We start from the raw sequence: 14,309 nt of genomic DNA on the forward strand, positions 1-14,309 counted from the left end.
CTGCCAGTTCAGATTTTCCAGCATCTCCGTGACGCTTTCCAGTTGGTAGGAAATACCTGTAACCATTCATTCAGCCCTTCTTTGTATGCTTCCAATTCCTCCTGTTAGTCCTACTTATGAGTCCCACGCACTTGAGCAATATTCTAGGATGAGTCGGACGAGTATTTTGTAAGCAATATCCTTTGTACAGTAGGCTGATAGCATTTTCCAAGTATCGTATAAATGAACGGAAATGTGACTCCTGCATTACCTACGACTGTGGCTGTGTGATTTTTCCATTCCATATGCCTTGAAGTTTTTACACCCACGTATTTGCGTCGGTTGACTGATTGCAGTTGTGGCTATTGATACTGTAGTCACAGATTGCTACGTTCTTTTTTTCCTTTTCTGAAGATTATAATCTTATATTTCTGAACATTTAAAGCAATTTACCAGTAGTTGCACCACTTTGAAATCATACCAAGGTCTGTCTGAATATTTTTGCAGCCTTTTTAGATAGTATTTTTTATTGATAACTTCATCATCTACGAAACGTTTAAGGTTACTTCTGATATTTTCTCCCACGACATTAAAATATAACGTGAACAGCAAGGATACCAACACTCTTTCGTAGTGCAAGCCTGAATTTATTTCTACAGGGTGTACATAAAGTCCGGGAACACTTTCAATTATTTATTGCACAAGAACTAAACATTGTACAGATATAGTACATATTGCATTTTGAAGAGTAGCGCTGAAAGTTTTTTTAGAAACATTCGATATGCGAACCATGAGTGACCCGACAGACGTCAATATGCTAATCGAATTCTTGCCATACCCGTCCCAGCATGGCATCGTCGACTGTGGCAGTCGCTTCCCGTATTCTCTCCCGGAGCTCTGCTACATCACGTGGTAGAGGCGGTACATACACCAGGTCTTTAACATGTCCCCACAGAAAAAAGTCACACGGAGTGAGATCTGGTTATCGGGGAGGCCATTTCATGAAACAGCTGTCCCCTTCTGTGGCACGGCCGACCCATCGATGCGGCAGCTCCGTGTTCAGGTACCCACGAACTTCACGATAAGAATGGGGTGGATCCCCAAAGGTTCAAATGGCTCTAAGCACTATGGGACTTAACATCTGAGGTCATCAGTCCCCTAGAACTTAGAACTACTTAAACCTAACTGACCTAAGGACATCACACACATCCATGCCCGAGGCAGGATTCGAACCTGCGACCGTAGCAGCAGCGCGGTTCCGGACTGAAGCTCCTACAACCGCTCGGCCACAGCGGCCGGCTGGTGGAGCCCCGTCCTGCTGACAGATGAACGGAGAGTCCGATTACATTTGAAGCATCAGCCGTTGCTACAACTTGTAGAAGCAGGAATATCCAGTGACAGTGCTCTCGGCGAAGCAGAATGGCGCGTACAGTTTTCGACGTGACAAGGCACGAAAAACATTTACCTTTGGGGAATGACGCTCAAATTCAATGCAGTCGTGTTGATGGTTTGTACTCCAGAATCGACAATTATGCTTTTTCACTTTCCCATTAGTGTGAAAAGTGGCTTTGTCGCTAAAATTTAAACTATCAACAATCCCAACACACAGAAAGCTCGCTCCGCGCCTGAACTCGCCATGATCGCGAGTACCGCTGACTACTGAGAAATTACCAAACTACGCTGTGGCGGTATACATGAAAAAAAAAAAGACTTTCAGCGTTTCTCTTCAAAATGACATATGTATGATACCAGTACAATGTTTGGTTCTTGTGCAATAAATAATTGAAAGTGTTCCTGGACTTTATGTACAGCCTGTATATTTGTCGATGACTCAGCGTCAACAAATGCGAAGTGTTGTGCATAAAAGACCCGTTATTGTACCATTACACGATCACTGATTAATTAACAGACACATGTAGTGTCCCTTTTGCAATATTCACCATTATCGAGGTGAAACATAAATAAAAATGACTGTATGTGACTCAAAATGAACTGCAAACATCGATTTATCTGCGAAAGGTAATAACACTAACTGTAAAAATATACAATATAGATCGATAGATGCAGAAAAGATATTATTTTTATTGTATGAGATTATAATGTGTAAGTAATTAAAAGAAGTATTATTATCGTTGTAAGAGTATAAAACACAATGCAATGCTCATTCTTCTGTCTAGTCTGTTTTGTTCAGTTCGTTCTGGTGTTAGCTGGAATAAGGTACGCAAGCTATTGTGTTGCGCTACCATTTGTTTCCGTCGTAACGTAATTGCAAATATTTAATGGTGTAAACTGTGTCCTAGTAAGAATATATTAGTATAAAGTGATCTCCGTGTGTTATTTCCAGAACCTACGCCACATTTATCTTATGAAAAGAATATTTAATGAAAATAATTTAGCATGTTTCCAGCTGTTGCGGAGCGCGTAACAGTGATCTCTGACTGTTAACAATTAGCCGCCATTACGCGGTACATTTAAAAATATTTTTTCACAGCACCATGTCTGATAGCCGGAGCGGAAGAAATTATGTAAAAACATTCAGTGAGATTAATTGAAGGAATCCAGTGAAATAATTTTATTAAAACTTGTCTATTTTCTGTGATAGGAATAATTTCAGATCAGTTACCTGGAGCTGAGTAATACTACGCTATTGCATTTACAGTAATTTGTAGGGAGCCTGGCGCTCGATAAAACCAGATACAATACGTAATTGGCAACCTACGAAATTCATTATTTTGCTTATTATATCTCTTTTGTATTTTTTTGAAAGCTAAACGTAAAAACTAACTTCACTAAAAATCAGTAATAGATCATGATAAATCAAAGGACAAACAAATTTACGAGGAGAGTGTTTCCTCTAAAATAAATAGTTACACTTTTTTTAAAGTGATATAATACACAGACACATTCATAAAGTATCTGGGTGAATGCGGACAGAGAGATTTAAAGTGGAACGATCATATAAAGCCAACGTTAGGAAAGGCATATGCCGGACTGAGATGCTTTGAAAGATATCTCAAGAAGATGATTCTGCAGTGGCCGTGTTGTTAAGAAATGCAATGCAATGCTCCTTCGAACATGCATGCATGTAACACAGGCGCTACACTATCGTATTTATTCGCCGATAACGGGAAGCGACTTTCAATTACACTGTCTTCCTTTTCCCCCTTCACCCCCCACCCCCCACCCATCCTCACCCCCCGCCTCCCCCACCCATCCACCCACCCACCCGTTCGGCCGTACGGGAGTTACATTATATGTGCGAGTGCAGGTTGTGACACATGAGGGACGGCGTATGGAAGTTTGGGGCTCGCCGTTAGTCGCGCACGGATAGCCAAAGCTTAAAGCAGGAAAGCCGGGTTCAAGTTCTGGTACAGCACAAATTTTGGTTGTCGTCATTCCATTATACAACCGAAGGTTGTCCATATTCGCTACTGCGAATACGTGTACATTTCATGTATTTCATGAAGGTTGTAGTCACCACAGTGGGTGTTCCTTTGGACATGTATGCATGTCTGAAGGTACATTGCATCGTAACTCGAAATAACACAGGCACCGCAACATCGTATTTATCCGCCAACACTGGGCAAGCAACTTTCAAGTAAAATTTCTTCCCTGTACGGGAATATACGTAATTAATGTACGAGCACAGGTTGTAGACACCTGAACTACATTTATTTTCATGCGACACATCTTCCGAAAGACGAAAACCGAATTTCGGAAACCGTTTTTCGCTGTCATATTTGCTTGTTAAAGTCTCAAGAGGATTTGCTAGCCCAGTTAAATATGACGCCTGAGGAAGAGTTGTTACATTTTCTGACTTAATCAGCACAATCGCTATTTCTTTTCTATTAGACGAAATGTAAACAGCTTCAATCTAATATTTCAACTTATCCTTCACTGTACAAAAAGTCACTCCCCCCACATCAGCAGAAAATTTTTAAAAACAAGACGAAACCTGACAGCCCAACCACGTTTCAAAACCGGTTGCGTTTACACGGGAGTGAAATTCGATTACGGGGTTGGAAAACCGACAGCTAGAAGTGGATTTCCAGAATCGATTTTGAAGTGTTAACATGACCACCCAGAAGCGGCATTGGGAAATCGGTTTACAAAATCTGGTTTTGGGCGCCACATGTGGACGGGATGATGGCTGACGACACAAGGAAGTTCGGGTCTGGACGTGAGTAGTGCTCGGATGGCCAAATTGTAAGGCGACCGCCCACGATAAGCGCGAAATCCGCTTCGAATCCCGGGCCGGTGCAAATTTTCATTGTCATCATTCGCAACTGTGAATACAATTCATGTAACTCTCAGGAAGTTTATCACATCCACGAAGCAGGTAACTTACACAATCCTCGTTCGGCCGATTTCACCTTAGTTTTTATTGATAGATGAAATAGTGAAGATCGAGAGACGATCATTACGTTTCGTCATGGATCTGTTTAGTAATCGCGAAAGCGTCAAGGAAATACTCATCCAACTATGTTGGCAGACGTTACAAGAGAGGCGTTGTTTGTTACAGAATAGCTTAAGTTAAAATTGCAGGACCGCACGACGATAGTTAGACACTGGACTCGCATTCGGAAGGACGACGGTTCAATCCCGCGTCCGGCCATCCTGATTTCAGTTTTCCGTGAATTCCCTAAATCGCTCCAGGCAAATGCTGGGATGGTTCCTTTCAAAGGGCACGGCCGACTTCCTTCCCCGTCCTTCCCTCATCCGATGAGACCGATGACCTCGCTGTCTGGTCTCCTTCCCCAAACCAACCAACCAACCGCACGACGATATAATGATGCGCCAATAAATGGCCACCTGGTGAATAACGTATAAGTCAACCTTTGGAAAGCAGTACTGCAGCAATTCTGCCCGGCATGAATTCAATAAGTCCTTGGTAGGTTTCCGGAGATATTTAGCACCAAATGCCCAGGCGCAGGTCACGCAGTTCCCATAAATTACGGGTCCATGGTTTATGGGCCCAGAGCTGGTGTCCGATAGCGTCCCTGATGTGTTCCATAAGAGATCAGATCAGCCGATATTGATGGCCAATACAGCAACGTGGTTGACTATCATCCTCAAATCCCTGTACACGATTCTGGCCTTGTGCATTGGATAGTGATTCTGCTGAAGGGTGCCGTCGTCGTTGGAAAGATATCAAGCATGAAGGTATGTAGTTGGTCCACAATAATGTTCACTTACTTCACAGCTATCACTGTGTCTTCGGTTACTACCACAGGCCCCATCGAATCCCATGTGAATGAAACCCCATCAAATCCCCCCCCCCCCCCCAACAGGGCAATATCTACGACGAAATGTCTGGACACGACCATCGACCTGATGCAACAGCAAACGTGATTCATCCGACAAAACGACTCGTTTCCACTGATTCACGGTACAATCTCAGTGCTCACTGTTCTTGTGCCCATATGCTATCAAGTTTACGATGACCTTGTGTCAATACGGGAAAAGTTACGGGTCGTCTGCTCCGGAGCCCCATGTTCGACGTTAAGTGCTGAACAATATGCTCAGAAACACTTGTGCCTGCACCAGCACTGTACTCCATCGGCAGATCTGCCACAGATCGCCGCCTGTCCTGCGCTACACAGTGCGCAGGCCTGCGACATCCAGGTTCTGTTATGTGGCATAAACGTCCAATAATTTGTCAAATACTCGTGGTTTCACAGTCCTTCAACCCCTTTCCATAGATGCTTGCGACAGTATCGTGCGAAAAGCATACGAGTTTCGCCGTTTCCGAGATGATCGTACCAAGTTGCTGAGCCATAACAATCTATTCTTTGTCAACGTCGCTTATGTCAGAAAATGTCCACATTTTCGGCCCGTATCGACGCTTGACTGGTTCCCCATTCGCCTCCGCCCCGCTTATATATTTCCCTTACCCTGTCACGTGCCTAAAATACCACCAGGTAGCATTCAGTCTCGTGGCCATGTTTTGCTTCATTAATGCAGATGAGTCAACCAATATTTTGCGACCTCTTGCATATAAAAATGTAAAGATAAAGTCTATTGCACAAGTCTTTGGCTGGGCTATTGGTCTGACAGTAGCTACAGTATATCGTTTCTTCACCCCGGCATTGGTAGGGGGAGGGTGGCGGGTCCATTACCCTCGCCGCCTTTTATCCTGGGAATGGTCCTCAGAACTCATTTGATAGCAGGCAGAGGGGATCTGGGGCCATCTTGGAGGGACTAGAAAGAAAAAAAAAAACCCTACCCCTGTAGGGATTTAACCCGGGACCCCAGAGCCGGAGTGTAGTGTTCTATCCCCTAGACCACAACTCTTACTCATACCCCGAGAAAAGACAATGAAGGTAAAATTAGACAGATTTTGAGTTATACGGAGGCTTGCCAACAGTCGTGTCTCCCATGCGCCATTTACGACTGGCACAGGAAAGACGGGAACAGAACGCAGTGCACAGTGTGCCCTCTGTAGCACACCATGAGTTCGCTTGCGGAGTGGAGTAGTTCTTTTTTCTTTTTAGGCTAATAGCCCAGCTGGGAAATTTTTTGCGGCCGATCAGGCCACAAAATTATCCACTTGGGCTAGACCTCAGGCAAGCATCTGCAAGTATCCAATGGTAAACAAATGCTATCTGATTAAAAGTATTCGGACATTTATTAGTGGACATCAATACGGGGCGTGTCCACACATCGCCTGCAAAAAAAATGGTTCAAATGGCTCTCAGCACTATGTGACTTAATCTGAGGTCATCAGTCCCCTAGAACTTAGAACTACTTAAACCTAACTAACCTAAGGACATTACACACATCCATGCACGAGGCACCATTCGAACCTGCGAACGTAGCGGTCGCGCGTTTCCAGACTGTAGCGCCTAGACCCGGCCGGCACCCATCGCCTTCATGGCGGCTTCAGTTCTATCGGGAACACTTTCAGTGAGGTGTCCAAATGCCTGTAGACGATTGGCAACCCATTTAACCTCAAGAGGCGAAACCAGTGACGGTAATGATGTTGGACGCTGGGCTCTGGAGCAAAGCCAAGGCTATCACTCATCTCAAAGGTTTTCCATTGAATTCTGCTCAGGACTCTGGGCCAGTCCATTTCAGGAATGTTATTTTCCACAAACCATTGCTTCACGGATGCTACTTTATGACACGGTGCATTGTCGTGAAGATACAATCATCGTCTCCGAGCTGCTCCAAATCACTTGTTTCCAGTCATCTACTGTTCAGTGGCTTTGCTCTTTACACCACCTCAAGCGTCACTTAGAAATGTCTGGCTTATAAGGGCCTGCTCGACCATTGTACCCTAGTCCTTCTAATTCTCCAGGCATCTTTGGTGTGACGTCATAAGCGAGTGACTGCGTGTGAGATCGCTCTCCAAGTTTTTATATATTTTTAGGTTTCAGATACATATTTTAACGGTTTTTGTGATAATATTTACTATATAAGTGACTTATTAGTGGTTTCTTCATTCACCTCTGCCTTTCTTGTGTTGTGACCTGATTTTTGTGAGTGTTTCGTATCGAGCAACTTAAACTCTTGCCTGTGTTTATATTCCGCGCTGACCAGTTGCAGCTGTAGCCGCGCATCGAAAGCTGAGTACTAATTAATTGTTTGTGTATAGTGGTTTATTTAGGAACTTTATTAGTCTTCAACCGGAGTTTTTTTGTGTTTTCTGGTGAAATAATTTCAGAAGAACCTTCTGGGAACTGTTTTCAGCTTCGTTACTGTGTCATTAGACATTTGATTCTCTTTCTGTATTAGTCTTTTGTTATATTCACATTTGTTGTTTATTAATACTGTTAATAATAGTAGTTACTTCCCTTGTAGAGTAAGTTTGTGATTATTGTAGTCAGGTTTTTAACATCTTGTTATTGTAGTAGCCAAACTTAGAAAAAGTAAAATTTTACCATGAGTGAGAAGTGTGGGCTTTGCCGTAGGTTCGTGAGTAGTGGATTGCGGTGTGAGACTTGTTCGAAGTATTTTCACTGGGGGGAATGCAGTGGGGAAGCCAGTGGGCATTCTGGTGAGATCCTCTCCTGGAACTGTAGGTTATGTAGCAAGAGTAAGTTGATAGAGGAGCAGGAGCGTAAGATCTGTGCCCTTCAGGTGCAGTTGAAAAACGCACAGGAGGAGCTAGATAGGATGAGGAGGGAGAAGGGGGTTGGGGAATGGGAGCTGGCTGTTGGCAAGAGATCTGCTAGGAGAAGAAGATTTTCAGATAGTTTTGCTATTGGTGTTTACAATAGATATGACCAACTGTCAGAGTCTAGTGGAGAGGAATCTCTAGTAGCTGTAGATGTAGGAAGTATGCAGCAGACCTCAGTAGTTACGGTGGCTAGAACAGTTGCAAAGTCGAAGAGGAAGAAGAAGGTTCTGCTGTTAGGTCGTGCTCATGGCAGAGGTGTAGGCCAGCAGTTGCAGGAAGTGCTGGGGAGTGAGTACCAGGTCACCAGCATTGTGAAGCCTAATGCAGGATTGGCTCAGGTGACTGTTAACATAGGGGGGTTATGTAGGGATTTTACTAAAGAGGATCAGGTAGTGATTGTGGGTGGGGCTGGTAATAGTATTGATAGGGATGGGGAGTATGACATAGATGGTGACCTGGAAAAGATAGCCACTCAGACTGGCAACACGAATGTGCATTTCGTGGAACTGTTTCAGCGTCACGATCGGCCTCATCTTGATACAGCCGTCAGGCGTAATAACATGAGACTTGGGGGTGCGCTGATGACAGAAAGCATGGGTCACATTTCAGTGGTGTCGGTGGAGTCTATCAGAAGGACGGGTTTCACTAGACATGGCCTGCACCTCAACACGTATGGGAAGGGGAGGTTGGCAAAGCTTATAGGTGACAGCATAGGTGGGGTTGGTGGGATCACTCATGGGAAAATTCCTGCAGTAGTGGGTGTTAGAGCTGCACCTTTTTTAGACTGAAGTCAGCTGATAGGTATTCCTGCTTAAGGGAAGTCTCTCTAACAAAGGAACCACTTTTGACAAAGCTTAGGTATCCGAGTAATGAGGGAATCAGTATATTCCATCAAAATATACAAGGTATTAGAGATAAAGTTAGTGAACTGCTTATAGATGACTCTGAAATTATTGGTATATCTGAACACTTCTTAAATAAAGAGATAATTCAGAGACTTCCTTTACCTGGATACAGGTTGGCTGGCAGCTTTTCGAGGAGCTCTTTGCGGTGTGGGGAAGTAGCCATGTATGTGAAAAACGGCATCCCATTTGACTCAATTGATGTTTCAAAGTACTGCACTGAAAAGGTGTTTGAATGTTGTGCAGGTGTGGTTAAATTTAACAGAGCTAAACTTCTAACTGTTGTTATTTATAGATCCCCAGACTCCGATTTCACAACATTTTTGCTAAAGCTAGAGGAGGTTCTTGGTTCACTTTATAGAAAATACAAAAAGTTAGTTATATGTGGTGACTTCAATATTAATTGTATAAGTGGTTGTGCAAGAAAGAGGATGCTGGTAGACCTCCTTAATTCATATAATCTTATGCAAACCGTATTCTTTCCAACGAGAGTGCAAGGGAACAGTAGAACAACCACAGACAACATTTTTGTTCGTTCCTCATTACTAAAAGGGCATTCTGTTAGCAAAACGGTGAATGGCCTTTCAGATCATGATGCACAAATTTTAACTCTAAAAGATTTTTGTGCTGCAACTCGTGTTAAATATAGTCATCAGCTGTTTAGGAAAGCTGATCCAGTTGCTGTAGAGACCTTTGTAAACCTTATTAAGGAACAAGAGTGGCAAGATGTTTATAGCGCTGATGCAGTAGACGATAAATATAATGCTTTTGTCAAGACTTTTCTCGTGCTCTTTGAAAGTTGCTTTCCGTTAGAACGTTCAAAACAGGGTACTAGCACAAACAGGCAGCCTGGGTGGCTGACTAGAGGGATAAGAATATCTTGTAGAACAAAGTGACAATTATATCAAACCGTTAGAAACAGTCAAAATCTAAATGCAGCAGCCCATTACAAACAGTATTGTAAGGTGCTTAAAAATGTTATTAGGAAGGCAAAAAGTATGTGATGCAGATAGAGTAGCTAAGTCTCAGGATAAAATTAAAACCATATGGCCAGTCGTAAAGGAAGTGGCTGGTCTGCAGAGACAGGTCGAGGATATAGAATCAGTGCGTAGTGGGAATGTCCGTGTTACTGATAAGTCGCATATATGTACACTATTTAATAATCACTTTCTGAATATAGCAGGTGAACTAAATAGAAACCTAGTCCCAACAGGGAATCATATAGCGCTCTTAGAAAAAAGTGTTCCGAGACTGTTACCTGAAATGCTCCTCCATGATACTGACAAGAGGGAGATTGAGTTAATAATTAAATCACTAAAGACCAAGAACTCTCATGGATATGACGGGGTATCTAGCAGAATACTGAAGTATTGTTCTATGTATGTTAGCCTAGTACTTAGCCATATCTGTAACTTTTCCTTTAGGAGTGGTCGGTTTCCTGACAGATTAAAGTACTCGGTAGTGAAGCCACTTTATAAAAAGAGAGACATAGATAATGTTGACAATTTTAGACCTATTTCTATGCCATCGGTGTTTGCTAAAGTTATCGAGAAGGTTGTATATACAAGGTTACTGGAGCATTTAAATTCACATAATTTGCTGTCAAATGTTCAGTTTGGTTTTAGAAATGGTTTAACAACTGAAAATGCTATATTCTCTTTTCTCTGTGAGGTTTTGGACGGATTAAATAAAACGTTGCGAACGCTAGGTGTTTTCTTTGATTTAACGAAGGCTTTTGACTGTGTTGACCACAAAATATTACTACAGAAGTTGGACCATTATGGAGTAAGGGGAGTAGCTTACAATTGGTTCGCCTCTTACTTTAAGAACAGAAAGCAGAAGGTAATTCTCCGCAATATTGAGAGTGGTAGTGATGTTCAGTCCCAATGGGGCACTGTTAAGTGGGGCGTTCCCCAAGGGTCGGTGCTGGGGCCTCTGCTGTTTCTTATTTATATAAATGATATGCCTTCTAGTATTACAGGTGATTCAAAAATATTTCTGTTTGCTGATGACACCAGCTTGATAGTGAAGGATCATGTGTGTAATATTGAAACAGAATCAAATAATGTAGTTCATGAAATAGGTTCGTGGTTTGTGGAAAATAATTTGATGCTAAATCACAGTAAGACTCAGTTTTTACAGTTTCTAACTCACAATTCAACAAGAACCGATATTTTGATCAGACAGAATGGGCATATTATAAGCGAGACGGAACAGTTCAAGTTCCTAGGCGTTCGGATAGATAGTAAGCTGTTGTGGAAAGCCCTTGTCCAGAATCTTGTTCAGAAACTAAATGCTGCTTTATTTACCATTAGAACAGTATCTGAAATAAGTGACACTTCAACACGAAAAGTAGTCTACTTCACATATTTTCATACGCTTATGTCGTATGGTATTATTTTTTGGGGTAATTCTTCTGATTCAAAAACGGTATTTTTGGCTCAAAAACGGGCTGTTCGAGCTATATGTGGTGTAAGTTCGAGAACCTCTTGTCGACCCCTATTCAATAGTCTGGGAATTCTGACATTGCCCTCACAATATATATTTTCTTTAATGTCGTTTGTTGTTAGCAATATTAGCCTGTTCCCAAGAGTTAGCAGCTTTCACTCAGTTAATACTAGGCAGAAATCCAATCTGCATATGGAATGCACTTCCTTGACTCTTGTGCAGAAAGGAGTGCAGTATTCTGCTGCATCCAGTTTCAATAAGCTACCACAAGAACTCAAAAGTCTTAGCAGTAGCCCAAACTCTTTTAAGTCTAAACTGAAGAGTTTCCTCATGGCTCACTCCTATTCTGTCGAGGAGCTCCTGGAAGAGCTAAAAAATTAAGCAAATTCCAGTGTTACATTGTTGATTTTCTTTATTTAAACTTACGACTTGTCACCTGAATATGTTTTTTTATATTTCATTTTATCTGTTTCTAATATCGTGTTATAATTTCATGTATTTACTCGTTCCATGACCATGGAGACTTCTCGTTAATTTGGTCCCACGGAACAATAAATAAGTAAATAAATAAAATAAATAAATAGACCGTGTGCTAACTGGAATGGTGGTAGCACTTTGGAACTCACGAATAAGACACCCTGTGAAACATGACTAAATGCTTGCTCTGAAAACTACTTAGAACAGATAGCTCGGAAATCCACTCACCATGGTCGTGCGGTAGCGTTCTCGCTTCCCGCGCCCGGGTTCCCGGGTTCGATTCCCGGCGGGGTCAGGGATTTTCTCTGCCTCGTGATGGCTGGGTGTTGTGTGATGTCCTTAAGTTAGTTAGGTTTAAGTAGTTCTAAGTTCTAGGGGACTGATGACCATAGATGTTAAGTCCCATAGTGCTCAGAGCCATTTGAACCATTTCCACTCACCATAGAAATGTATTAGATCTAATGACAATAAATAGACGTGACTTCCTTGAGGGGCTGACATTAAAACAGGTATCAGTGACCATGAGGCAGTTGTAGCTACAATGATTACCCAAGTACGAACAGCAACTAAAACGTGTGGAAAGATTTATATGCTCTGTAAACTAGAAAAAAGAGCAGTAGTGTAATACCTCGGTGAGGGACTTGAAACTCTTAGCGCAGATCAGGATCTCGCGAAGGAACTATGGCTCAAGTTTTAAAAAAATAGTTGACCACGCACTGGATACGTATGAACCCAGCAGAACAGTTCATGATGGGTTCATAGTTTACAGCCACTGTAAAGGAACTTCTGAAGAAACCAAGACTACTGGATGATAGGTCGTATGTAGAGGCTGTTGTTTGCACCAACGTTTGCGTCCAGTCATTCATGGATGAAATACGACCTGAAATTGAGCGTAGCACAGCAAAAGCAGAACTGTTTAACTTCGTTTTAAATGTCTCTTTACGAAGGGAGACCCAGGAGAATTGCCATAATTGAATCCTCGTACCACTGGAAAGATGGGTAAAGGAAGTATAGGAAGTATTAGTGTCAATGACGTTGAGAAGAAACTGAAATCGTCAGAACTGGACAATGGTCGAGGCCCCGATGAAACCACTTTCAGATTCTATAATGAATTTGTAGCTGAGTTAGATCCCCTTTTAACTATAATCTATCGTAGTTCCCTCAAACAAAAGTCATGCCCAGTAGTTCGAAGACAGCATAGGCCACACCCATCTACAAAAAGAGTAACAGAAATGATCCCCAAAACTACCGTATAATATCGAAATGTATTTCTAAAATTCAACTTAACTGTAATAGGTTTAGATGTACTACCTAAAGCGACACATGAAAATTTGTGCCAGCCGGGATCTGAACCCGGATTTTACGCTTATCGCGAGCGGTCGCCTGACCACTTAGGCTATCTGAGAACGCTCCTCAAACCGACCCAAACATCCTTATGTTAGACACCTATATATTTCTTGTCATAGACGGTTAATTAATTTACCCACCCTCGCACATCTCGTTATCCCCGTGCAGGTTTTTGGAATCGAGACAGGGAGAAGTCATAGACTATCGTTGTCATTTTCGTCACAGGACAGATTTCGCCTTACATACACTTATATTTGAGGCGATTAGAGTATATAAGGTGCAGATGTGCCTGTAACGAATATGACGATGTTAGTCAATGACTTCTTGTTGACTTTATTCTAAAAACTTGAGAGGAAATCACGAGATGGGTAAATGAATTAATAAACTATAATAAATAGATAGGTGTGTGACATAAGCAAGTTTGGGTCGGTCCGCGGAGTTTGCACTGATAGCCCAAGTGGTAAGGCAACCGCTTGCGATGAGTGGGAAATCCGAGTTCCGGTCTGGCACAAATTTTCATATGTCGTTTTAGCAGTACATTTGTACCTATTACAGTTAAGTTGAATTTCAGGAACAAATTTCAATATTTGAAACTGTAGTTCATCATTAGGGCAGTCAGAAACAGTATGAAAAGCTTGTAAGAGTACTGGAGGGTCGGTTGTATGGAGGAACAGTTATAAAGACAAACATTCGATAAGTTGCGCCGTTCCCGAGTTAATTAGCACTGAAGTTAGCCAATCAGATCGTTGCACGCGCAAATTCAAGTGGTCCGCCAGATGCAGTATCAGTTGTTCTCATACCGTAGGTGATAGCGCACTAGACTGGTCAGCATTTGGCTCTGGTTCGATCCTTACTACCGTCCCATGTCCAATTTTTGTATCTCCCTTTTCTTCGGTTTTAGGAAAAAACAAAACAGACGTTTGGCGACCCCGTCTATGGTGGTCTGCTTGAATCTGCGTTCGCAACGGGCTGACTGGATAATTTCAGTGCTATTCAACTCTGAAACGGAGCGAAATATTCTTACCCTTACAAGC

The sequence above is a fragment of the Schistocerca nitens genome, chromosome 3, assembly GCF_023898315.1.
Source record: "Schistocerca nitens isolate TAMUIC-IGC-003100 chromosome 3, iqSchNite1.1, whole genome shotgun sequence".
Taxonomy (NCBI): Eukaryota; Metazoa; Arthropoda; class Insecta; order Orthoptera; family Acrididae; genus Schistocerca; species Schistocerca nitens.